Source organism: Miniopterus schreibersii, assembly GCF_964146895.1.
Source record: "Miniopterus schreibersii genome assembly, chromosome: 10".
Lineage (NCBI taxonomy): Eukaryota > Metazoa > Chordata > Mammalia > Chiroptera > Miniopteridae > Miniopterus > Miniopterus schreibersii.
Genome location: NC_138110.1, coordinates 14494183 through 14519815, shown reverse-complemented (window position 1 = coordinate 14519815; position 25633 = coordinate 14494183). Strand labels below are relative to the sequence as shown.

At 46.5% G+C, this 25633-nt stretch overlaps 1 long non-coding RNA gene across 1 annotated transcript; it reads left to right on the top strand.

The window, feature by feature from the left end:
* Nucleotides 1-13726: 13726 nt before the first annotated feature.
* Nucleotides 13727-19101, top strand: LOC308562708. The gene is made up of 3 exons (XR_013999665.1): nucleotides 13727-13867; nucleotides 16805-16876; nucleotides 18488-19101. It is a non-coding gene; the product is annotated as an uncharacterized lncRNA (long non-coding RNA).
* The last annotated feature ends 6532 nt before the right edge of the window (nucleotides 19102-25633 follow it).

Below are 25633 nucleotides of genomic sequence, written 5' to 3'. Positions count from 1 at the left end.
CTATCATTCTGATGGGTGTTGCCAAATTGCCTTGTAACTTGTATTGATCTGCACCCTGACCAGCAGGTGGGAGCACTTGTTCCCAAGCTCTTGTTAACACCATGCACAGGGCAGGAGACAAGAAGGTCACCAGCATGGGGTGGCCAGGCCCTGCATTGTGTCCCATGGGGGCAGGTGGCTGCCCAGGAGAAGGCAGGCTGCCACAAGGGATATGAGATTCTGAGACCAGCACCACCACCTGTCTGTCCTGCCAGGGAAGAGCCAACAGATATGCTCCATAACCACAATGAGAGGTTGAGGTTGCTGCCGAGATATCTCTGCCTCTCTTTGAGGGAAGGTAAAATCCAAGTGTGTGGCTGAATCCCAAATGCTCAGAGGCAGCCACCCAGGTGTGCTGATCTTCATGCCCAGGTGGCCTCTTGCTTGCCTAGCACGCAGCACATAAGGGGCAGTAATCCTTAGCTCCCGCTCTGACGGACCTGATTTCTCCAATAAGATTGCAACATGATCTCACTTATATGTGCATAAAATAAACTGACAAACAAAAAAGATCCAGAAACACTGAAGCATGCAACCGACTGATGTATTTCAGAGGGGAGGGGAGAGGGCAGGAAGAGATTAAGCAGTGAACATATATGCATACATGCATAGCCCATGGACAGACAATAGTGTGGGGAAGGCCTGGGGGGGGGCAGAAGTGGGATGGAGGGTTCAATGGGGAAAAAAAGGGGAACATCTGTAATACTTTCAACAATAAAGATAAATTTTTCAAAAAAAGAAGATTGTGAAATCTGAGAGAGGATGGCTCCGTCTTTGCCTACCCTTCTCCTCACCATCTCCTGCAAAGGTGTTTTCATTGACTGGAGCCTCCAGTAATGGTCTCTGGCCAGCAGAAGACAGGCCCCTCTTCAGCTTTCTGAGGACAAGTCTAGCTGCCACCCTTGTGCAGCATCAGGTAATTTTCTAACACAGTTCTTCACCGCACCTCTTTGGGGTTTAGATGCCTGTATGAGGCATCAGGGACCAGAAGTGCCCTCCTCCCCCTTCCCTGCATTATGTTGTTGGCCTCTCCTGAGGGACAGGAGGCGACACACTCTGTCTTCCCTGCAGGGCCTGACTGAAATGTCTGTCAGCAACTAAGGGATCCTGGTGCCTCTTGGTCTCTGTGATAAATACCCTGCCCTCCCCCACCAGCCTGACTGGGCTGGAAGCACAGCCACCCAACCGACTCACATTCCTGGGAGAAGGGGAGAAAGGGAGGCCATGATGCAGTAGGCGGGAAACTAAATATACTTGCTAAGGAGTAACTGAATCAGAAGACCCCAGAGTCAGGGCTTCAGGGGAGCTTTGTCAACCAGTCTCAGTTTTACCAGTGAGAAGACCTGGGTCAAGCACCTGGGGAAACTCATCAGAGAGCAAAGTCACCGTCCTCCAGAGCCAATCCCCACTGATATCGTCAGCTGCCTCATTAGAAGACCATGAGAATTCCATGGAAATCGATCTTTCTGCCTTATAATGAATGGTTAAAACATTCTCCTTCACCTTAAAGTTTGCTATGACACCGACCCAGTGGGCGAATACGGGCACAGAAGGTTAGCGGGAGGCCTGGAAGCTTTTCTCATTGTCCAATCAAACCAAACTTGGCGGCACCCAGATGAGCCTCCCTCAGGAACAGGTGCCTTGGCAGAGGAGTCCCCAATGAGAGCTGTGTGACTACCTTCCAAAGTGATCATCACCAACAGAATACACTTGAAGTCAGCTTAGTCAGGAAGAATGCTCTTCAGAGTGATCTCAATATATATATTTTTAAGGATATTGATAGTCTAAGAAAGTAAGGAGATGATCCTTTGGTGCCAGCTATAGTGGCCTTTTTTCCACTTCTCCCTTCCTTTCCAGCCACTCCTTGTGCTCCTTCCTATCCAGCCAGCCTGCCTGCTGGACCCATTCTGCGTGCTAGTCCTTCATCTCTGAGCAATGGTTCATCTTCACATGCCGTTTCTTGCTAGCCAGCTGGGCCCCAAATTCTTTTTCATTTTATTATATTTTGGCTTCTATTTCTACTATTGGTAATATTATCATTGAACATTTCCACTGTGTGTCAGGCCCAAAGTCCAACAACTGGCACTAGTAGCCAGCAAATAGCCGCATCTTTCCAGACTCATTAAATATTACTCTGACATTCCAGTAGTATTAAGGATACAATAATAATCAGACATAGATTTTTAAATATATGGAAACAGTCTTTCACACAGGCACAGCCTGTAAATCGGTATCAGACTTTTTAAGTGGTTAACATATGGACGATATTAATATGCATACTTCGAATAGTATTTCATTATTTTAGCAAAGGTTATAAATGTCTTCCAATCAAGCTATTTAAATGGCTTTCTGTAGTCTGCCCAAATGTTTCCTGAAATCCCACCAGTAAAAATTCAGTCCTTTGTGTTAATGTTTACCCTCCAGAGGCTCCTCTTTCAAAATTCAAGTCCCTGAGGAAGGAGTCCCGTTATAAGCCTAAATCCTAACACTCCAGTTATCTCTAACCAAATTACTCATCTTTACCTAATATCGGCTTTTCTCCAGGGTTCCAGGCACTAACTACCTGTTCACTGGTATCTATCTCCCACCAGACCCTACCTTTCTGAGGACAGGAACTGTGTCTATTTATCCATGAGTATCTCCAGGCCTTAGAATGGTGCCTTGCACATAGTAAGCATGCAATAACTGTTCATTGAATTAATAACACATCAGCCTACTATGCCAGATCCTCTGCCCTAGGCTAGTAGTTCTTAAGTAGAATTACTTCTTTAAAAAAAATCCACAGACACACCCCCCCACACACAATAGAAGATTAAACTTTTAAGATCTATTAAGAAAATACATAATAACCAAAAGTTATACTGAATTCAGCATACCACTGAAGTAAATTTCTATTTCATCAATCACAATAGTACCCACATATTTTCAAAGGCTTGGTGCCCATGTGGATTTTCAGGCCTTTATACCTGGTCTGAAGAACCCCTTCCCCATGTATGAAACCTACAGGGGACAAGGTACTTAAGGCAGGAGAGAACCTTGAAAAGGCCCAGAGCCTCGGCATCTCCTAATTCACAACTTTTCCAGGAGATGGTCCTGTCCCTAAAGATTAATGGAAAGTAAGAATAATCCTGAAAAGGGAGGGATAACAATGGAGTCAATATCTAGAAAGTCAATGAATTCCCCCAGAACACAGTAGTTCTTACTGTAGCGACTGGCCAATATTAAGGCCTGATGCTCATGCACGGAAATAATGGATGTCTTATGTACCCCAGTTCCTGGGAGTAGCAGGAGGCCAAGAGCACAGATGGGAATATGGGCTGCAGACAATGTCTCCTGGAGTCCGGAGCTCCCGTGACTGGTGTTCAGATCTTTTTCATTTCTTTTCACTTTTGGTCTCCATCCCCACCCCCTCATTGCAAGGCAGCTCAGAATGGAAGCTGTATGAGCTGGTGTGGTCCTTTTGAAGCACAGACCACAAGAGGCACCCACAAACTTCTATCCCACTTTAACACCAGCTCTGTTGTCCTCATGGTCACCATCCATCACGTGGACTTCACCAAAGACTTTCAACTTCCTCTCTTACCTTCTTCATCCCCCTCTTCTCAGTGCCAACAAAGAAATCTTGGCTGGATATTATTAACACCCTTCAATAGCTCCCCAGAGCTCTTGAAATAAAGATGAAATCCAAACCATTGCCCCCGAGTCCCTAAGAGAGCACCCTGTCTACCTTGTGACTCATTATGCCACTTACTCTGTATCTGCGCCAACCACATGGGCTCACCCTCCATTCCCCATCTCAGACCTTCACACACGCTGTTCCCTCTACCTAGTATCTTTCCAGCCCCACCCTTTTGCCTCCCCAATTCCAATCCCTCCTTCAGAGCTCAGGCCAAACCTGGATTCCTGGAGGAAACCAGGGAGCCATTACTCTACTGCCAGGTCAGGGACCTCATTATAGCCAGCTGACACCCAGACACCTGTGCAGCAAGCACTCCGAGCTGTCTCACTCCCTTCCAGGATCAAGTTAAAGCTCCCCTAACTTTAACCCTGACTGGCCCCTGGACTGCCGAGGGTCAAAGCCCTCTGCTTCTAATTGGAGGTTACTTCTGTTGGTCCTGCTGCTTCACCGTGACCTCCAATGTCAAGCCAGCCCAGCTCTGTCTGTCTTTTATGTCTCGCTGGACCCATTCTCAGCTTTTGGACGAGAGACCGTGTCTTCCTGCATCTCTCGCCAGGTTCAGGGGCCTTGGAGCTCTGCTTGTGACCACTCCTCCAAGCGATTAAAGGACAGCAAGGTAAAACCCTACACATGAAGCCTCCACCCCCTCCTCTCAACCACTAACCTAATGGACCACCATCAGGTAAGTTCTTTTGCCCTAGCCAGTTTTCTCAGTGGTTAGAGCATTGGCCCTCAGACTGAAGGGTCCTGGGTTTGATTCCAGCCAAGAGCATGTGCCAGAAGGCAACCAATAAATGTGTTTCTCTCACATTGATGTTTCTCTCTCTCTCCCTTCCACTCTTTCTGAGAAAAACAATGGAAGAGAGACAACAAGATGGCACGTAGGTAACTGCGGCACCCGGCACCTCCAACAACCACGTCAAAATTACAACTAAAATACAGAACCACCATCACTCAGAGCCTCCTGAAATCTGGGTGAACAGAAGCCCTACAACCAGGGAACTAAAGAAGCACCGAGACCGGGAGGAGGGGCGGAGACACGGGCGGACCAGGGCTGAATCAAGGAGACGCGGCCGCAGGCCCACACCCGGTGCTGCGGATAAACCCGGGAGGGAATCTCGGCGACAGAAGTTTCCAGGAGGAGCGAGGGGTCCCAACCCCACAGCAGGCCCCAAGCCCAGGGCTCCAGGGCCGGGAAGAGACGTCCCACAACTTCGGGCTGTGAAACCAGCGGGGACTGTCCCTGAGGGTCGCGGAGGCTGCGGGAGCCCCAGCAGCTCCTCTAAAGGGCCCGGCACGGACTCACTCGGACGCTCCCTCTGAGCCCAGCGCCGGGCAGCAGCCTGAAAGGACCCGGGACACTCGGGGAGGAACTAACCTGCCTGAGATCCGGGCGAGAGCTGGAGGGGCGGCTTCCTCCCAGGCAGAAGGGCTGGCAGAGGCCACTGTTCCTTTGGTGAGCCCTCCCGCACACAGCCGGCAGGCAGGCGCCATGTTTGAGTCGCCAGCACCTGACTCGCACCTTTGGCCCCGCCCCGTGATTCCTGGAGGCCCCGCCCCTCCCCACCTGCAGCTCATCCAGGCCATTCCCAGGGGCTTTTCTATGCAAGTGGTCTCTCGAGCCTCATGCTTAGGACTTTCCTAAAATCTCTCAAACAAGCAGCACCTGGCCTCAGCGGGCTCCATAAGTCTTGATAAGCCGCCCCAGGCCTGGCACTAGCGGCAGCCTGCATTGGCTCATAGCTTGGCCTCTCCTGGACAACGCCAAGCCCAGCACAAGTAGCAGCCAACTATGGTTTGCTGTGTAGCTCATGCTGGGTGGCCCTGGGCAAGGCACTGGCAGAGGCTGACTTTGCACCTCCCGGGAGGCCCCAGAGACAGTGCACCTGGTGGTCAGACTCGACCACGCTGGATTACAACCCTACCACATCCACGAATGACACTCAAGGGGCCCACTCGGTGAACACCAAAGCCCCACTGAAGTAAATTCTGCTCCATAGGGGTGTCTCCAGCACAGCAGCTCTTTGGCTGTGGTTACAGCTGGTCCTCACAGCTGATTGGCCTGGGGGTTAATTCCTTCAGATGACACCAACAGCAACCTAGGCTCAACTACAACAGGACAGTGCACACAGCCCACACAGGGGAGCATCTAGAAGGCCCAGCTCAGGTGATTGGGGAGGCTGAGCCACTGGACCCTACAGGACACCTACTACACCAAGCCACTCTACAAATTCCAGGAGACAGAGCAGCTCTACCTAATACATAGACACAAATACCAGGAAGCAGCCAAAATGTGGAGGCAAAGAAACATGTCACAAAGGAAAAAATAGAAGAAATCTCCAGAAAAGGAAATAAATGACATAGAGCCAAGTAAGCTACTAGTTACAGAGTTTAGAATAATGGTTATAACGATGCTCAAGGACCTTAGTAAGACTATTAAGGAAACTAGTGAGATCATCAGTTACATAATAAAGCATCAATCAGAAATGAAGGCTACAGGAACTGAAATGAAGAATAATTTACAGGGAATCAACCGTAGAGTAGAGGACACTAAGAATCAAATCAGCAATTTGGACCATGAGGAAACAAAAACACCCAACCAGAAGAGCAGAAAGAAAAAAGAATCCAGAAATATGAAGATAGTATAAGGAGCCTCTAGGACAAGTTCAAGTGGCCCAACATTCAATGGGGTGCCAAAAGGAGAAAAGAGAGAGCAAGAAATTGAAACCCTATTTGAAAAAATAATTACAGAAAACTTCCCCTACCTGGGGAAAGAAATAGACTTACAAGTCCAGGAAGCACAGAGGGTCCCAAACAAGAGGAACCCAAAGAGGCCCACACTAAGACACATCATAATTAAAATGCCAAAGGTGCCTGGCCAGGCGTGGCTCAGTGGTTGAGCATTGACCTAGAATCCAGGAGATTGGGGTTCTATTCCCGGTGAGGGCACATACCCAGGTTGCGGGCTAGGCAGCCGATCAATGACTCTCTCATCACTGATGTTTCTATCTCTGTCTCCCCCTCCTTTCCTCTCTCTGAAATCAATAAAGATATGTAAAAAAAAAAAAAAAAAAAAGCCAAAGGTTAAAGACAAAGAGAGGATCTTAAAAGCAGCAAGAGAAAAGCAGTTAGTTACCTACAAGGCAGCACCCATATGACTGTCAGCTGATTTCTCAACAGAAACCTTGCAGGCCAGAAGGGAGTGGCAAGAAATATTCAAAGTGATGAAAACCAAGGATCTACAACCAATATTAGTCTTCCCAGCAAAGCTATCATTTAGAATTAAAGGTCAGATAAAGAGCTTCTCAGACAAGGAAAAGCTAAAGGAGTTCATCACCACCAGACCAGCACTACAGGAAATGTTGAAGGGTCTTCTTTAAGAAGAAGCTAATGAACAAAAGACTCTGATGAACTAAATAGATCCAGAGACATTGACGCAGGCAACAGACGGTCATATCTCAGAGGGAAGAGGGAAGGGGGGTGGAGGGTGGGAAGAGATTAACCAAAGAAATTTTATGCATATATGCATAACCCATGGACACAGACAATAATGGGGTGAAGGCCTGGGGAGGGGGTGGGAGTGAGTGGAGGGGGTCAATGGGGGGGGGAAATAGTTTCAACAATAAAGATAAATTTAAAAAAATAAAAAAGCAATGGAAAAAATATCCTTGGGTGAGGGTTAAAAAAAAAAAAGAAATTACATTCTTTGTAGCCTTCAAGGAAGAAAAGAAAAAGTATGCTATTACCACCAAATAAACACCTACAGAAATGCACATAAGTATTTATTCATATCCTTTCTATTTACACCAAATGTATTTGTATATATTTTGAATTTGGAGGCATGGGATTAATCATTTTTCTTACCCCAGTTCCTGGTCTTTTTCTGTTTAAATGTCTGCATAATATTGCATTGTGTAGCTGTATTATTACAATATTATGTTGTATGGCTATATTATTACATTATTATATTGTATGGCTGTATTATTTACTTAACCAGTCTACCATACAGATATTTAGTTTGTGTTAGTTTTTTGGCTGTTAAAAACGGTGCTGCAATGAATAGTTTTATATTCATGTCTTTTGTGAGTTATCTATACAGTAAATTTCTGGTAACAGAATTACTGGACCAAGAGGGATGTACTTCCAATTTTGATATATATTGTCAGATTATCATCAAAAAAGTAGACCATTCATACTTCCAGAAACAGTGTTTGGAAGTGGCAGTTTGCCCACAGCACAGCCAATATTGGATATTGACTAGCCTTTTCATTTTCATTTATCTGCTCACTGAGAATTGATATCTCATCTACATTTCTATAGTCATAAGTAGAGTTAACCATGTTGCCATGTGTTTAGTTTTCTGTAAACTGCATGTTTACATCCTTTCGTTTCCTGAGTTTCATCTTAAATTACTCAATCTTGACTTATATGAATAATTTGTAAACTGAAGAAATGTGACCGTATTGCTAATATTTTTCCATTTCTTTTACTTTATTGACGTTTATTATTTCAATTATGTAATGTTAAAAATTCTTGATTTTAGGTTTCGTGTTCTGCTTAAGAATGCATGCCCTGCCCCCAAGTTATGTACATTTTTATCAATTTTAAAGAGCTAGAAATTGCCACGGGCAGTCTTAAATATCCCCCCTGGTGCCTGTCTCTCCTCAGTCCCCTTGAGATATCAGAGCTTTAACAAAATGCTGACAGTTGAGCTTCCTTTTGACTGTCCTGGCTGGGATTTCCCGATACTCACAAATTCAGTCCAAATAGCCAATAAACTTAAGGTTAATTCAATTGATTTTTTTTCCCTGGTTCCAAACTCTTGTCTGGGTTATTGATTACTTTTGAATGCCCTTTGCACAACCTGGATTGAAGAAGACATCCCATACACTCAGGTCTAATTAAAACGCTGCTTTTAAAACAGAAGACTCTATTTAAATGCTTTTCCTAACACTTTTAGAGAAAGGACTTCCCCTGTTGTCTTTGGTCTCTCTGTGCAGCACCTCCAGCTGAACCATTCCGAGGAGTGGTTGGGATTTTTCGGACAGCCTGCAGAGTAGCTCTGTATGCTTGGGGGGAAGAGGGTGAATGTGGTGAGTGCACAGTTGACTATTGGGGGAGACCACAGCAGCACAAACCTGGGCTTGCCTATCACAGGCCAAGTAAAGCAACTGAAGACAACTCATTTGTTCCTGGGTCAGTTAAACAGGGGTAGGGCAGGCTGGGCAGAGCTAGGAAGGAGAGCCAAGCCCAGCCTCTGAGGACAGCAGCTGCCATGTCTGTCCTGTTGACTTCTGATCAAGTACAGGCTGGGATCCAGGCAGCTAAAGGCAAGGCAGGGAGAGGTTGAGAAGGCTCCACATGGTGCCTGGGACTCCCCGGCTGTCCCTCTCGAGGTTCCAAAGCAGCTCTCTAAATGACAGGAGAAGGAATGGCTATGGGTGAGAGGGTTCACATAGACAGGCATGGTGCCAGCATTTACTGGCATTTTATCTGTTAACTGGAACTTGCCTGGTCATTTAGGAGAGTAAGGCAGAGGGAAATCCTTGGGGCTCAGGCCAATGCCCTGATCTGTGTGGCCTCTGCACGCAAGGGTCTTTCTTCCCTAACAAAGTGAGGAAGGGATTTGCAGCAACCAGCGTCTCCAGGGCCAGCTGCAGAGAGGACAGGGGCCCTCACAGGATAGGCCTGTGGGCTCCCGCAATGCTAAACTATTCCATGCCTCCCACCCCACTCGGAGTTGAGTGGGTCTCCCTTCAATTCTCCCTTTCTAATACTTGCCTAATAATAGTAATAATATTATTTACTGAGTACTTACTCTGTGTCAGCCAGTGGACTAAGTATTTATATACATCATCTCATTTCATCTACACAGTAGATATTGTTATATGAACTTTACAGATTAAGAAATTTAGGTTCCAGTTCACCCAGTGAGGAAAGGGCAGAAACAGGACCCAACCTTCAGGTTCTCTGGCTACAAATCCCCTGCTCTTAACCACTAATCAGAGCGCAGTTCTCTGAACAAGGCCCCCTGACTACCTGTCCTCTCCTTTCTAATCCCTCTGCCTTTGTTTTGCTCCTGCTCCTTGGGCCTATCTCCTCTCTCCCCTTCCTACCTACATACCAAGTAGGCAAAGAGCTACCCACCTTCCTCCCATTGTCTACACGATACGTGACATTAAGATCCCTGAATCGAAGAACTGGTTTGACACCTGGTTCGGTGGATTCAGTTAGCCTTTGGTCTGGACTAGAAGACGAACTCTATACCAATTTCATTCTCTGCCTGTCTCTAATAAGACAAAAGTGAAACAGAAAGCAGCTGCAGCCAGGACAGAAAGCAAATAAATTAACTTGATTTAAAGTGTGTGTGTGAGGGGTGGGGGAGGGGGGGCGTGCCTTAGAGAAGTCTCCACCTAAGTGGGTCTATGAGAAACACACTCAGGGATGGGCACAAAAGCCCCACTGCATAAAAGGAACACCTACCAGGATTTGCACCTAAACTTCTCAGCCTAACCCTGGGCCCACAGAGAGACAGTGGGGTCATTACCACAGAGCTCTTCCTCCCGGCATCCTCATGGTTCACTTTCAACCTCCTTCTGCCCTCCACTCAAACCCCGCCTCAGTGGGGCCCTGCCTATCACACTATTTTAACACGAGTTCTTCCCCCAAACTCGCTACCCCCTTCTCTTGCCTTCCTTTATTTATTCTGTTTCTTGCTTGCCTCCTTCTGGATGTAAGCTTCAGGAACAAAGGCGTTTCAGTCTCGGCTGGGTGGGTTGGGTGGGTGGGTGGGCTTTGTTATTGTGTGCGCACCATATAGAATATCGCTGAGGACAGTGTGGCCTTCAGCAAGGATTTCTTGAATGAATGAATGAACGAACGAACGAATGAAGAGGATTCAGTAGAAACTCTTGTCTGCTATTTTAAAAAGCTTTGCTCAGAGTTTCTGCTCATCTTCAGAGGGTTGCGGAAGCCAGGCGGCAGGTCTACAGGCCGCAATGCTAGGCCTGCTCTCATTCGATGTCCTGGGGAGGGCCAGTCTCTGGGAGCGTCTGATGGAAACACAGAGTCCGGCCGAGTGCTTGAAAAACACAGAGATTAACGCTGTCGTTTGAAAAGTGAGAAGAGAAGAGCCAAAGGCAAGGCATTAATCTTGACTGGTTGTAGTTTAAAAAAGAAAAAGAATGAAAGGAAAACAGCAACGACTCTAAAAGAGATTTTGGAGATCGCTGGGGAATGTGAACACCAGCTAAAGGCGGGGTGCTATTAGGGAATGAGCGTTAGTTTATCGCCTATGCCGGCACTCAGGTGAGTAGAACACTCTCATTCTTCAGGGATACGTGCTGATGTGTTTCGGGGAGAAGTATCGTAATGGCTGCAACTTGTTTCGACTGCCTCCCTGGAGAGGGTACCCGTCACTCACGCATTGGCCTCCCCTTTGTCCCCGGCAGTCAGGCCATTGCCCCCCATGCCAGCCGATGTTCTGAGCCTGTTTTCCACCAATAAGAGCCAGGACCGTCACTGGGAGAAGGTGGCTCGTGCTTGACTACAGTGATGAAACCAGGACTTGCTGTCAACATCCTATTTTCACTTGGTTCTGGATTGGGACATTGGTTTGAGAGTGATTTTGATTCTCTCGCTAGCAGATCCGAAGCTGTGGCTGTTCAGCATCCTTCCAGTCCCCCTGTGCTTCCCCCTCCCTCATGAGCTAAACTTGACTCCCTTTGGTCTCTTCCTTTACTAGTCCAATAAAGAAGCAATTAGTCAATGCAGCTCATGACCTTTGTAATTTTTCCATGTGTATCTTTGTTTTTCTCTGTTAATTAATAAAAACGAATTCATCTCCTGTTTCACCTAAAGTCTCAGAGCAAATGACAAGCAAGCATTCTCAGCTTTGCTGCAGAGAGAGAAACCTAAAGCCTCAGGAATATGAAGCATTGTGCTTTTCCAAAGGCAAAAATCCAAATGGCAAACAATCTCAAATGAGACCCAGGATTACCAGTTCCCAAACTTCCTCCTCCCTCCTGGCAAAAGTTGGGCATTCTGCATTGGAACTGGAACCCCCCCCCCCCCCCATTTCAGGAAGCTTGCAGTTCAGGAAGGAAGATGAAAAAACCACAGTCGGGCACCCCCAGGGGGCGGGGCTGGCTTCCAGCTGCACCGGGTGGAAAGTTACCTGATTTTGTTTTTCACTGTTTGCAGCCTGTCTCTGAGTACAAACATTAGGGGTTGAGCTGTTCCAAACCGAACTTCAACCTCACAGGATTCAAATCTATCTTATCTTAAAAGAATGCATCCCTTGTGATAAAAAATAAATAAAAGGAAAGATTATTATAAAGACAGCTACGGTAGGGGCTGGCAGAAGGAAGTTTGTTAAGGATTATAAATTAGGACAAGATTGAGCCTTTCTCTGAAATCCAGAATCCTGGCAAGTACCATGGCTGGGAATTTAAAGGAAACCATCTGAAAGTTGAACATTTGTCTTCATCGTGGTTTTCCGAAAGAAGGGAAAACCATCTCAACAGAAATGCATCAACTGTCCTAGACTGAGAGAGGCTGATGAAAGTGACTGGGGTGTCCAAGTAGTGGGGTCTGGGGGGAAGAGGGGGCTTTTCCTGCCCTCGGAAAGAATAGCTACATGGGAGTTCTTGGGAATCTGCTTCACTTTAAAGGAGAAAAACCAACAGTAATTCTGAAATAACCAAGAAGCAACTTAGAAAATACACAGGAAGTTACCCCAGGCAGTGCCAGTAACATGACCTTTAAAAACACCACGCCGATGCCATATTCTTTGAACAAAGCTGGAGTGCGCAGGCTTGTGGCAGTTTCCACGGGGCCCACAGGAATGTTTTTCCCATTTTGCCATGAACATCTGGGCCTTTGCCATATGAATGTGCCGGTCTTTGGAAGGCCACAGCTAATCCCTCAGCCCTCACGGGAAGCCCCTGCTTCTTTCTAGAAGCTAGTTGGCAGGATGGCCTGGGAGGTCTGAGGCAGCCAGAGAAGGGGTCCCCCACAGCCCTTAGGGACCAAACAACAGCAGCAACCCTTTGGGTTCCTTTCTTGTGATCAGCTAGCAGTTCTTAGGAAAGAAACAGAAAAAACCAGCATATTTTGCTTTCCACTTTCACCTGAAAAGAAATATAACTGAGAGCCAGTGTTGGGGCAAAAAGACCATACCTGCTAGCTAAGGCTGCCCACATCCTGCGAGCACCGTGAGCTCTGACCAGGAGAACCAGGCCTCCCTCCCTTCAGACTGTATTTATCACTAGAGAGGGTAATAGATAACTTCTTTTTGAAGATTAAGAAAGCAAAGTGACAAAGTGGCCAGAGGAGGGAAAGATGTGATCAGAGACATTAAAAATAATAGCAGTTAACAGGCTACATTTGGGGCCAGTGGCAGCCTCCAGGGGTTGTTTGGTACAGCTTTTGTCCGGACCCGTCTTTCCCACCAAGCTGTAACCTCTGTTCGTCTCACTCACCTCCCTGTCACTAGAGCTTAGCAGATAAGGAGGGGCTTAATAATTGTTGGTGTGAACAAATAAATGGATTGCAGCTACGTCAGAAGGGATCAGGGCAAGAGGAGAATGAGATTGGCTTCCAAATATTGGTCTAGAGCTTTAAGTAGGATGAGCCAAGGATTTTTCGTTTACTGTGCTCGCATATGACGGGGGGACGTTTCTGGGCCTAGATACCTAAGGTGGTGATGGTCACAAACTGAAGTCATCCTGTAAGGAAAGAGTTAAACACATTCAAACCTGGGTTTCTAAGGGCGATGATGTGTTCACCAGCACAACTGTCTGCTCCACCTGTCGCCTCCACCTCTGCCCCTGCCGCACCCCCACACCGGCCGGGGGGACGCTGGGCTTTCCGGTCTTGCTTAGTGTGCTTGACCAAAGGTGACTTCATGGGCTAAGGTCGTGCCCTCCCCACTTCTGAATCGATAACTTAATGTGACTTATCAGAAAGAGAAAGAACTGTTTACTTTAAAAGCCTGGATCCCATAAAGGGAGAGGGACAAGGCCTACAACCCACAGAAGCTCGGGGCTCGCACCCACGGCCACCCCGTGCAGAACAGGGAGCCAGGGAAGGCACCGCCCCGTGGGCCGGAGAAGGGGCCCTGGGCTCAGAGACTCGAGTGGCTGGCAGGTAAGTTCCTCTCCTCCCACGAACCCTCCACCTCCCCGGGTGAATTAGGCTGTTGTTTTGGGTGCTCACTGGCTTTCAAAAGTGAGGGTGAGCTGTGACCTAGGTGTTTAAAAAGACCCCACACACACACCACCTGAGCAAGGTGCAGCGGTAAACACAGCAGACTTGAATTTATCTGCCATGATTATTCTGTTTCTTCAGAAAAAAACCTGAGAAAACTTGAGACTTTTCTAGATGTTCTCACCCCTGCGGAGGGAAAGGACAGCACTAGGGAGGAGTCGAGAGCCCAGAGAGGGCATGGACTTTTATTCCTGCCCTCGGAGTGGCGGTACATGAAGCCATTTGCTGTTTCACCACGGACTGATGTAACAATAGCACGAGGCCTCCGAGATCGCACCAGAAGAGTAGCTGGAATTAGGAGGTTTATCTGACCAGGAATCCCTTCGTTGGGCAAGCACGTGGCAAAGCTCACTGCTTTGCCTTCACCTTCTAAGTGCCAGCATCAGAGCTTTGCCTGTGTCCACCTCGTATTAGTCCATCAACAGCACTGGACACAGCTGGGCACCTGCAGATAAATGAGGCTGGTTCTTAGGAACCCCCACGCCTCAGCAATTCTCTTACATCTGTTGAGACCTCGGCTCAGCTGAGAATGTGCCTAATGATCCCCTCTTCGCCTCTGGTTGGTGATAAACATGGGTAAGGAAGCATATGTGAGGAGTGCCCAGATTTCCCTTCTAGACAATTTCAATGGAAAAGAAATGCTGCTTTGCTCCCTATTGACAAGAACATTTCTATTCTATTTTAAAATTTCCATGTACTTTCTAAGTGACAAGACTCAGGCATGTGATAGTGACTTTCTTTATCTTCATCTAGACTCTAACAGTCTAAGAGAATCAAATTGACGCATTTAACACACCTATTTGAAATGAGAGCAAATGTGGGCTTGGAATTAGGAAAAATCATCTCCATTTAGCTTTTGCTTTTTAAGAAAACTTTTTTTTTTTGGTGCTGATGGATAGATTTTCTACAAAGTAACACTTCACGGTCCCCAAAACATTCTTTGCTCAGCCCTCTGGGGTTGGCTCTAGACAGTTCTCAGCCCCTGGGAGACAAAATATGAAGGCAAAGGCCAGCTGATCGTGCCCAGATCTGACCAAAGAAAGAACAGGGAGTATTGTGATATTCCTGGCACTTGTGAATTAAAGTCATCTTGCAAGAAGCTGTGGTGCACATAGAATAGTTCAAGATTGAAGCATTTGCTGGAGGGTTAGGCTTTGTAAAGGCTTCCTTCTTGATGAACCCTCCTCTCCCCATTAATGAAAAAAGCTCATGACATAAAGAGGGCCAATCAAGTCTTGTCTGTTTTTCATACCCACGGGCTCAAGGGGAAAATGCATTCTGAATAGAGCATGGCAACTAGAAATGTCTAGAGATTCAGTCCAGGTTGGGAAGGGAAGGGAAGGTTAGACTGGAACACCGCACAGAAATTTCGTTGTAACAGACAACCATTTAGGAATGCTTAGCACTCGACCTCTCTCGGGAAATCTCAGGAAACCAAGCACAAAGAGAGATGGGGAGAGCTTAATGTGGCTGAGATCAGAGGGGAGACACAAAGCAGGATCCCTCAAGGCCTTTTCTAAGCTGTAGAAGATTGTGCTGGCATTTGGACCCATCACCCTGATTAATACCCAACATCTTTGCCTTAAGCACTAATTTATGTCATAGGAAATAACAGGTAAAATTATGTCTCAACCACCTTATAAACTTTCCAGTTTTTATGAACTGGTGCTATTTAAGTTGTTACATTTGAAAACACTAAAATGAAAGGTTTTTTTAATATCTGCAGAATGAGAAATGAGTATGAGAACTTTAAAAAACATATCCATGTAGATTCTGGCATTAACCACCTCTCATTTTTTTGTTAGTGACATATTATTGGATGGCATTTGGAAAAAGCGAAAACACACTGCTTGCTTGTTTAAACTGCTATGCAGGTTGACTGAGTTTAACGGCGCCTGCAGAAGCAATCAAAGAGTAATAAAAGAAGGTGGCCATTATAGCTATGTTTAAAACTTGTGCACAAGGCTGAGAACATAACAGGCACGCAATAAATATGTGTTTATTGATTGTGTCAATCATACCATAAAATTATCATACTGAGTAATAAAGTATTTCACTAATGATTTGCTAGGAAATTAGCCTGAGGCCCATCTCTCAGCACAGCTCTAACTTTTCAAGCTTGTTGACAAGCTGCGTAGACGTAGGGTAAGTTCCAACCTCCCAATTTCAAAAGAGCCTGTGCAAGGAGGAATTTTTATTAGGAATCCACACACACAGAAAAAAAAAAACCCTGCTTACAAATTGTTTAAATTCGACTTATTTTTCTCAGTACTAAAGTACTACATGAATTGTAGAAATTATTAAATGCAGAGAAGCAAAAGGAGGGGGAAAAGAAAATCCTAATTCCACCACTCCGATATAACCATGGTTAATATATTGATGTTTTGGCTCCTGGCATATATGCATTTTTCACGAAAAGGAGCTCATACCGTATGTATTATTTTGTAAACTACTTCTTCATTCATTAACATCTCTCGAATCTCTTTACAAGTCAACAATCACTTTTTCTACATCAATTTAAATGACTAGGGTGTACCATAAATGTATTAACCTGTAATTGGACATTTATGTTGTTTGCAATTTTCACTATTATAAACAATGCCTCTGTGGTCAGTCTTATAGGTAAATCTTTCTACAAATTTGTAGGGGGGAAAATTTTTTTTCCCTAAACTCAAGGACTTTTTCCTTGAGATGCATTTCTTGGACCAAAGAAATAGAGGTTTATTTGGGAGAGCAGTTGGTAAGATTTACCTGTCCCGCATTAACTCCCTCTCTTCTTCCCTGTTTTCCCTTCCTCCCCTTTTCCATCTTTTGCAGGTTATTGAAAGTCTGAAGCATGCAGAGCTCACCTGGAGAAGTGGAGGGGCTCAGACTCTGCAATAAGATGCTGTAAGTGAAATGGGCCCAAGCTCTTGCCCCACACAGAGCTCTCCAAGCATTTTAACTAGTGAATCGTCCACCTCCTGTCGATTCTTCAGGAATTAACTAAGAGATTTCTGGAGCATATTGTCATGGTCAGCAGTGTCCCTTGAGTGGCCAGGAAGTGGGGGTTTCTGTTCTAGGTTCCTCAGGCAAAGACAAAGCAGATGAGCTTGGCTAACTTGTTAGAAGGAGCAGTTAGGAATGAAAGAACCAGAGATAGTTAATCACACGAGAATGCACACCACAGCTGCACCCAGGGGGCTATCTAAGGGTTGGTGGTGGCATGTGGGGCCAGTTGGAACCCTAGAGTTTGTATTTGGTGTCAGTCACAGTGTCAGAAATGCCCCGGCGAAGCATTCCACCTGAAGAGAGCAGGTCTGACAGTGGGCCAGGTGGCACGTCCCTGCTGCCCTGCCAAGGACCGCACCCTATAAAAGCGAGCCAGGGCACAGACGGGAACCAAGGGGCGTCTGCCACTTAACAGGGAGATAAGCAAATCACCGCTGTCAGAAAGGAACGAAGAAATAGGCTGGCTGGTCCACCTGAACAAATACAGTGTTGTACATCAGGGATACCCCCATAAAACTGAAAGGCCAAAAAAAAAAAAGGCTCCGATCCTGTGGAGGCCAAGCGGCTTTTGAGGTGTGCTGTAAGCACACAGCCCAGGGTGCAGGGGGCATGTTCACAGTTTGCATATGAGTAAGAGGCATTTTTACTGAAAAAGCACAGAGTGTTAAGAATGGGCAGGTCTTATGGCCCAAGCAAGGCTCTGGTCAAGTGTTGACAACTCGGTTCTCCTGGGGTAAAAATAAACTGGCCCCCCACTCCCTCCTCTTCAGCATTTGGGAGACTGTAAAAGGTTACGTGAAATGCTTTATTTCCTCTTATTTCCCATTGTGGACAGGAGTTTATAGGCATATAAGTTAGAAACCATTTTTAACAGGAAACCTAGTCAACCAGAGGGACTTACAGGAGGCTCCCGTTTGCTAGAAAATGAGTATTTTTCATGAAAAATGGCATAGTCTCTCTCGCTCTCCATTTCCCCCTTTCCTTACCTCCCTCACTTCCACCAACTACCAAGATGGAAATGACTATAGTGAGTAAGGCTTAAAATCTGGGTGCCTCTGTACCCAATAGATGACACTGAGAGTAGATTACTGCTCCTCTAAATGCTGTACCCCATGCAAAATAGTCTCAATTTTCTTAGACTTCAGAATGTACCACTTTTACCGATGATGGATTGAAATAGACGGTGAGGTGCGAGTTGGGGACGATCCACTAATATCATAATGGATTATAATGTGGTGACCCACTAAGTATTTGTTCCCTAAAATCAGCTCCCTCTAGGGATTCTTTCTCTCTTAGCCCTTTTAGAAAACTGATGCAAACAGATTTCTCATCCATTTCCATAGGAAGCCTTTCTTCCTGTGGGCGGGAGGCCTCTGCGGGGTGGTAACAGGAGTTAAGGATGTGACTCCCTTTATCAGCTTGAACACATAAGCCCCGCATCTGTGAGTCTTTATCTCTTTCCAGAGTTCGAGATGCTCCCTACCCTTGATCCCTCTTTTCTCTGCTCAGGTCACTATGGGAAGCTGGCCAGGTTTCCTGGTGATTGGGGGCCGCGGTGGAATGTGCAGGTGACATTAACACCTTCACAGCTACAGACGTTCCTTAGCAGAGCTGTGGAGTGTGACAATGGTGTTTGTGTCCAAACTATCAAACGCCATTATCACACTAAATAGCTACTGTTAGGCAATCCTTCCGCTCAATAAATGCTTGGCATCTGTTTGGTATGGGCAAGAAGGCTCAGCTTGCAGGAGTGTTCCCAGTCATGTGTGATTGCTGAGTAAATTCTGGTCCTTTTGTGCTCATATATATCATCTGAACTGTGCTTCTCACATGCTGTTGTTAAAGTCTTAAGCTGATGATGAATTTTCTTGTTTTCCTGAGTCAATAAAAGGATCACAGTGTCCTCTAAAGCACCCAGCACAAGGCTAGACACATGGTAATTGTTCAGCTCACACTTATTGAGTTGAATAGCTAAGAAAGTGTTAGACACAGAAAACTAAAACTGGTTTAGATCTAAGTTACACAAACCACGGGTTTATAGGTGCAATATTAAGGTATGTGGGTCCTCCACTTTTCATCACTAAAAAACAACTTTCTAATAAACTCACATATGTCCTAACTGACCTTTCAGAAATTCTAGAACATGTTTGATTTCTACTGATTTCCATCAATTACCAGGCTGATTACTGAATTTGGATGCTAGGTTCTTCTTCATGTTTCAATCAGTTACCATCAGGAGATTATATATGAGCTCTGTGTGAGTTTCCTTAGCAAATCTGAACACTTTAAACCCAAGCAGCTTCTGGGACAAGTGGACCAGCTGGGTGGTCTAGTGGGAAAACATATTCTTTCTCTGAGAAGCATTTAAAGGAAGGAGTAGGTTCTGTTTGTGCGGGGCTAAAGCTTCTCTCTCGTGACTTGGCTAAATGAACCAGGATATGTTTAATCAAATAGAAAGGATTGGAACAACCACCAGAAGCCATTCATTCAAATCATCAGCCACTCATTTATCAAATAAATATGTAGTGAGTGGCTACCATGTGTCTGGCACTGCCCTAGGCGTACAGGATGAATTATGTGTGTCTGACATCATTTCCAGAAATGATGTCACTCACTGGCTCACATTCCATTTGGGACCATTCCGGTTGATCAATTATGTATATTAGCAAATCAGCCAAACTTTGTGAAAATCATGCCAGGTCCCTTGCTGGAAAGCACCACTTGAGTGCAGCCCATACATCTATGACACACTCCCTGCCAAGGCTCCAAGGCAAGAGAAGCTTCCACCGAAGAGGAAATGCCTGCCTGCATTTCCGTCTGCCTCATCAATGTCGAGAGGAGAACCAGGCGCCCCTGAAATAATTAATACACCCGCATTTCTTTTTTGTGGTTTTTTTGGAGAAAGCACTCATTGAACAAGCATCGGTAGAGGTCTCTGCTGTCATTCACATCACTCCCATGCACAGTATTTCACTTGACCCATACATCACAGGGCAAAAGTGACCAGTCATGCAACTATAGCTCAACCTGGGTCTTCCGAATCTAATGTCCTCTACGTGTTACCTTCCTTGGCCTGGATATTCCACAAAACCTCCCGTTCCACGGCTGGGGCCATGTAGAAGCTGGTGAATCATAGCAGGATTTGCTCAATATCTTCAGCGCCCCTGCTTTGCCAAGACATCCTGCAGGAAAGCCTGTAGAGTGAGAGAAAGATGAATCATATGACAAGCTTTCCATGTGAGTGATCACAGCGCAGAGAAAGCCAAGTGCGGTGAGCCCCGTAATCATGAAGAGAAAGGGAGGAGAAGGGAAGGACATCTCAGTAGTAGTTTGGGGCTTAGGAAGGGGGTGACCCACCATCCAGATGTGGATCAGCCCACTTAGTGACTGGCCCACAGATGCATCAGTGGCTGACCCAGAGCCTTCAGGTCCCGAAAGCTCCCACACTCAGTGACTATGCAAAGTGGGCCTCACACACGCCTCCTCCTCATTCCCACTTGCCTCGAGGTTTTGCTCAGGTGGAATTAAACAGGGAGCAAAGGAAGGGCATTGTGACTCATTTCTGCTGGGCTGGCTCACAGAGCAGCTTATTGTGATTCCTGCCTGGGTCAGTTCTGCATCCACAACGGGGCCTCGTCCTCTGTGTAGAATTCTAAGGAACACACACAGGAGGCAAAGCTTCCACTCCCCACTTTACATCCATGGCTAATACAATCCTGTGCTCTGATCTCTGTTTACAGCATCTTTCCTCAGCCCAATTCCATCGCTCCACCATCCCCGAGGATGATTATTGCCTGTCCCCTCCCATAAAGCATGCCTGGGGATACTCACTGACTCCCAAGGTAGTTTGAAAGATGAAAGGGTCCACTTGGAAGTACAGTTGAATTACACTGGAGCTGGGAGGCAGCTGAGAACCAGGCGGCCACATTGAGAGGTTTCCTTCCCCAGGAGACACCCTTAATTTGGTTTGTGAATCGTGCCAGTGAGGCCCTAGGAATCCTTGCATCTTAGGACAATGTGTACCTCAAACATGACAATTGCCATTTGGGGCCCGTCCAATGGTCCAGCCAGCTCCAGAGGAGGTTTGTTGAAATAGCACAGCAGTTGTCACATGCAGACGGCTCATCTACACATTCTTCTGAGTTCTTAAACCTTTGCTTGCTGCCTGGTGTACTTCCTGAATCAGGAGACAATAATGTTACGACTGGAAACCAGTTTTCTCTTTGTTCTGATGAGGAAGCTGAAGCCCAGGAAGGTTGAGGAATGTGCCCAAGGTCATTCAGTTAGTCTGTGGCCCAGCTGAACCCCAAAGCCAGGTCTCCAGGCTTCGCCACTCCACCGCTGTGGTGTCCTGTGGCTGCTGCCGGCCAGGCGTAGACACAAAGAGGAGGCCGGCAGAACTCGCTGAACGAGTGGCCGGATGCCATGTGAAGTCACCTTCCCTTTCATTCATCTGAGAACAGCCTCCTTCAGCTTTCACAGGGATGCTCCTTCGTTTGATATTCTAGAATTTCGTGGGTGGGTCCGTGTTTACCCTCCCTCTTCCCCACACTGTCCGTCCCCTCACCAGACAGACGTGTGTTGCATGGTTACTATGAGCCTCCTATTGTACTGGGTTCTGGGGACACAAAGAAGGAGGCTGAGTCCCTTCTCTGAGCTGCTCTCAATCTGCGGGTAGATGTTTGCCTACACAAAGACAATTAAGACTTCAAGTACTGCTTGTGAAGGTGTGGCTCAGTGGTTGAGCATCGACCCAGGAACCAAGAGGTTACGGTTCAGTTCTCGGTCAGGGCACATGCCCGGGGTATGGGCTCGGTCCCCAGTAGGGGGCGTGCAGAAGGCAGCCCATCGATGATGTTTCTCTCTCATCAATGTTTCTCTCTATCCCTCTCCTTTCCTCTGTCTCTAAAAAAAAAAAAAAAATCAATAAAAACATTTTTTAAAAAAAGACTTCAAGTACCTAGACGCCATCACAGAGCCCTAGGCAGGGTGCCCAAGGCCTTTAATTATGTCCTTGGTTTCTTTCCAGATGAAGAAACACTGAGCCAGACTGCACCATCTGTTTTGTTACTATTGGGAAATAATCGCTCTGGTTGATTTGGATGATTCCATTGCCAGCAGGTTATGGATAAAGGACGCTTCATCGTACTGGGTGTCAGTGCAGGAAAGTGACTATCTTGCTGCTCTCACTTCACCAGTGGCCACATCATGAGCCACCAGGATCTGCGGAGGGGCCTCGGTAGGGGTATGGGATGGATCAGGACACTTTCAGTTGTACGGGAGGGATTTTTATGTTTCACAGGGGCTGGGTAAGGGGTAAGCTGACTGTGTTTCTTGATGCAAGCTGGTTAATGCTCCCCGTGCCCGGTCATGAGCCAGGTTCTTCTACTCCAGCCTCTCCCTGATCACAGAAAGCCTAAGCCAAGGCCACCAGTTGAATGTCTCACTGCCCCTCAGTTTCCCCTCCCTTGGGACAGGCTCAGAGAGGCTGTTGGGGGCAAAACCACAGAAGGAGCCCTAGGGCCTGTGGGGTGGTAGAGGAATGGGGACATCCACTTTTTCCTCTTTGATATCCAAGTTCCCTTCTAAGCTTCCTAAAGGAAAAGGAAGGGTTTCAAACCCACACCCAAGGTGGAAAAAAAACAACAAAAACAACGACGAACTATAAGTGGCTTCTGAGCATCTCAAAGGCCCTAATTTAGCAAGCTGGAGCGCTCCCTAATTTAGCAAGCTGGGTCTCCATGCATGTCCTGGAAAAGATTCCTGTGACACAAATCTGTACTTAGAATATTTGAACCATGTGCAAAGGATGCAAACATGAGTAAGACATTCACTCACTCATTCAAACATGTGTCCCTACCATGTGCTAGTCACTGAGAATTCAAAGAAAGGATGCCTTTTCCGGAATATAGTGCCGACAGTCCAGCGAGGACACGGACAGGCAAGCGAGTCACACAGGCTCTTTGACGCGGATACAGGGGGGCGCAGGCTGAAAGGAGGGGACGCCACTGTGGTGTGGGAGAAAGGCATGAGGAAGATGAGACAAGCACTCCAAGGAGGAAGCACGCTGGTGCTTCAGGCAGGCACCCCATTAAAGAGAGATCCATGACCTTGGTAAGGGAAGCGCGGGTCTCCACCTCGACAGAGCTAGAGTTCCCTTCGAGTTTCCTAAGCATCTCCCAGCGCAGCGAGCAATTGAACTGTGAGCCTGGAATCTATTTGGTGGGGATTTTCCCTCTCAAACATGCAGCCAAATATCCACAGAAAAAGATCACCTTTTAAAGAAGAGAAGCTCGTTGTACTTTTTGGCAGGTGACTGGCACAGGTGCGTGTGTATGTGTGTTTGTAGTGCACATGTGAAGAATTTCAATTTCTCAAAGGAGCTGGGTAACATGCCTTTAAATTCTCATTCAACTGAGACTTTTTTTTTTTTTAACCAGGAAAAAGCCAGGGCTGTGATTTCCAATTGAGGCTGAAATGAGCATCCTGGTAATCCCAGCCCTCACTCTCCACGTGTGATACTGCCTCCAAGTGGTAGGCGAAGTCCTTGCATGTCATAACCTCAGTGGTTCCAAAAAATTTCACGTTGGCTACCTCAGTGTTCCAACCTGATTGCATTAAGTGCTTCCTTGGCAGCAGAATCCAGCTTTAATTTTGGCAAAGTACGTTTTCAAAGGCTTGAGGGGCAGAGGAAGAGGCTGAGTGTGTATTGATGCATTCAGTATACCAGAGAAGGACCGATCTTGTTCTACCTAGAGAGCAAGTCCTTTCCTTTTCACTTTTCAGAGCTAATTAAAGTCCTCATTTTTGAGGTTGCTGTCTTCTACACAGCAGCACTTCCTGTCTTGCTTCTCGGCGTGGCGTCCAGCTGCAGCTGGATACGAAGAAGTCAGAGATCGTCTCCTACTATTTGGATGTGCTGACTGCTGTATCTACAACCCTTTCACCGAGCACTAACACGGGTGCCCGAGATTGCTCCGCTCTCTCCTATGTCCCTGCATGAGCTCAGGTTATCTCAGATCCTTTGCCCAGCAATTAGAGTGATAATCTGGCTTGAATATAACATAGAACCCCCCTCAAGGGGTCCTAGAGGAAGTGGCTACAAATCACCACCCCCAAATATAGGTGGTGTGTTAGAAAATGTTGATGGCAAAAAGCATTTTTTTCCTAGGTTATCTCAAGTAATCTATGCTTGCAGCAATATTTGTTAAGCACCTACCCCGTGCAAAACACCGAGCTGGGAAAAGTATTTTAGAAGAGGCCGCATGCAGTAAAGGGACAGGAGTCACGTGGGAGTTCCCAAAGGGTCGTAAGGTAAGGCCTCGTGGAAAGTGGTAGGTAGTCAGGATTCACGAGAGCTCCACAGACTGGGATAACCGACCGCTCCCAGGACTGTAGAAATTAATCAAGCCTCTATCATTTGCTCCCTTTCCTGCTCTTCCCTTACGGACAGTTTCTGCTCACCCTTGTAACTACTGCTTTCTCCTATCTTCTGCCACGCCTGGGATCTCGTGGCCCCTGCTACTTAGTGGCCTCTGCTTGCCTGCCTCCTTTGAGTGTCTTTTCAGTTTCTCCATGTGCTACCAAGTGAATTTATTCCCTCCCTGTATCTCCAGTTTGGATCCCTAAGCCAGAGGGATTGTCTCAGTTAAGCTGTGTGTTCCCACTGGAGCAGAGCTTTCACTCCAGGCCACGCCCTTGGCTGCTGGTCAACCTTTGGGGACAAAAAACAAAGAGGGTATCCATGTGTAAGGAAGTCTAATGCAGAAATAATACGGGGTGGGGCAGAGGTAGATTTGCAGTTCTTATGGAAAATGGTGTAATAATTAATAGCCCGGCCGGGTGTGGCTCAGCAGTTAAGCATCGACCTAGGATCCAGGCGATCAGGGTTTGGTTCCTGGTCAGGGCACATGCCCGGGTTGCGGGCTGCAGCCGATCAATGACTCTCTCATCATTGATGTTTCTATCTCTCTCTCTCCCTCTCCTTTCCTCTCTCTGAAATCAATAAAGATATATTTAAATAATAATAATAATTAATAAATAATGCAAGAATAAACTGTGTTTCAAGTACTCATAACTGTAAACTTAATTTTGCCCCACTCTGTATGTACACTTTACTCTGAGCAGGAGCTATCTACCCTCCAAATGAAACGGTAGGGAAAGAATTCTTAGGGGGCAGCATGTGTAACGTCTTCAAGTGGGATAGAGTTGAAAACAGCCAAAGAACTCGAAGCCAACTGGTGTGGCAGGAATGCCATGCACTAGCTGGAGAGGAGGCTAGAGAGGTGGGTGGGGCTGGTATCCCTGGGAGCCGGATGGAAGGGGACCACACAGGAGGGCAGGCCTAATGGCACTGCTAGTGCATGGCCGTGCACTTTACTGATGGCTCAGTAAGACCAGGAGTTGACTACCTACAGCCTGCAGACCAAATCCAGACTCTGTTTTTGAATAAACTAAGCAAGGTTTTTATAATTTTCAGTTATTGAAAAAAATCCAAAGATGAATACTATTTCATTATAAGGGAAATATGTATGAAATTCAATCTCAGGGTCCACAAATGAAGTTTTATTGGGATTTACCAATGGGCACCATTTGCCCAGACTATCCCAATTTAGCACTGAAAGTCTTAGATACTGGAAACACCCCTCAGTCCCA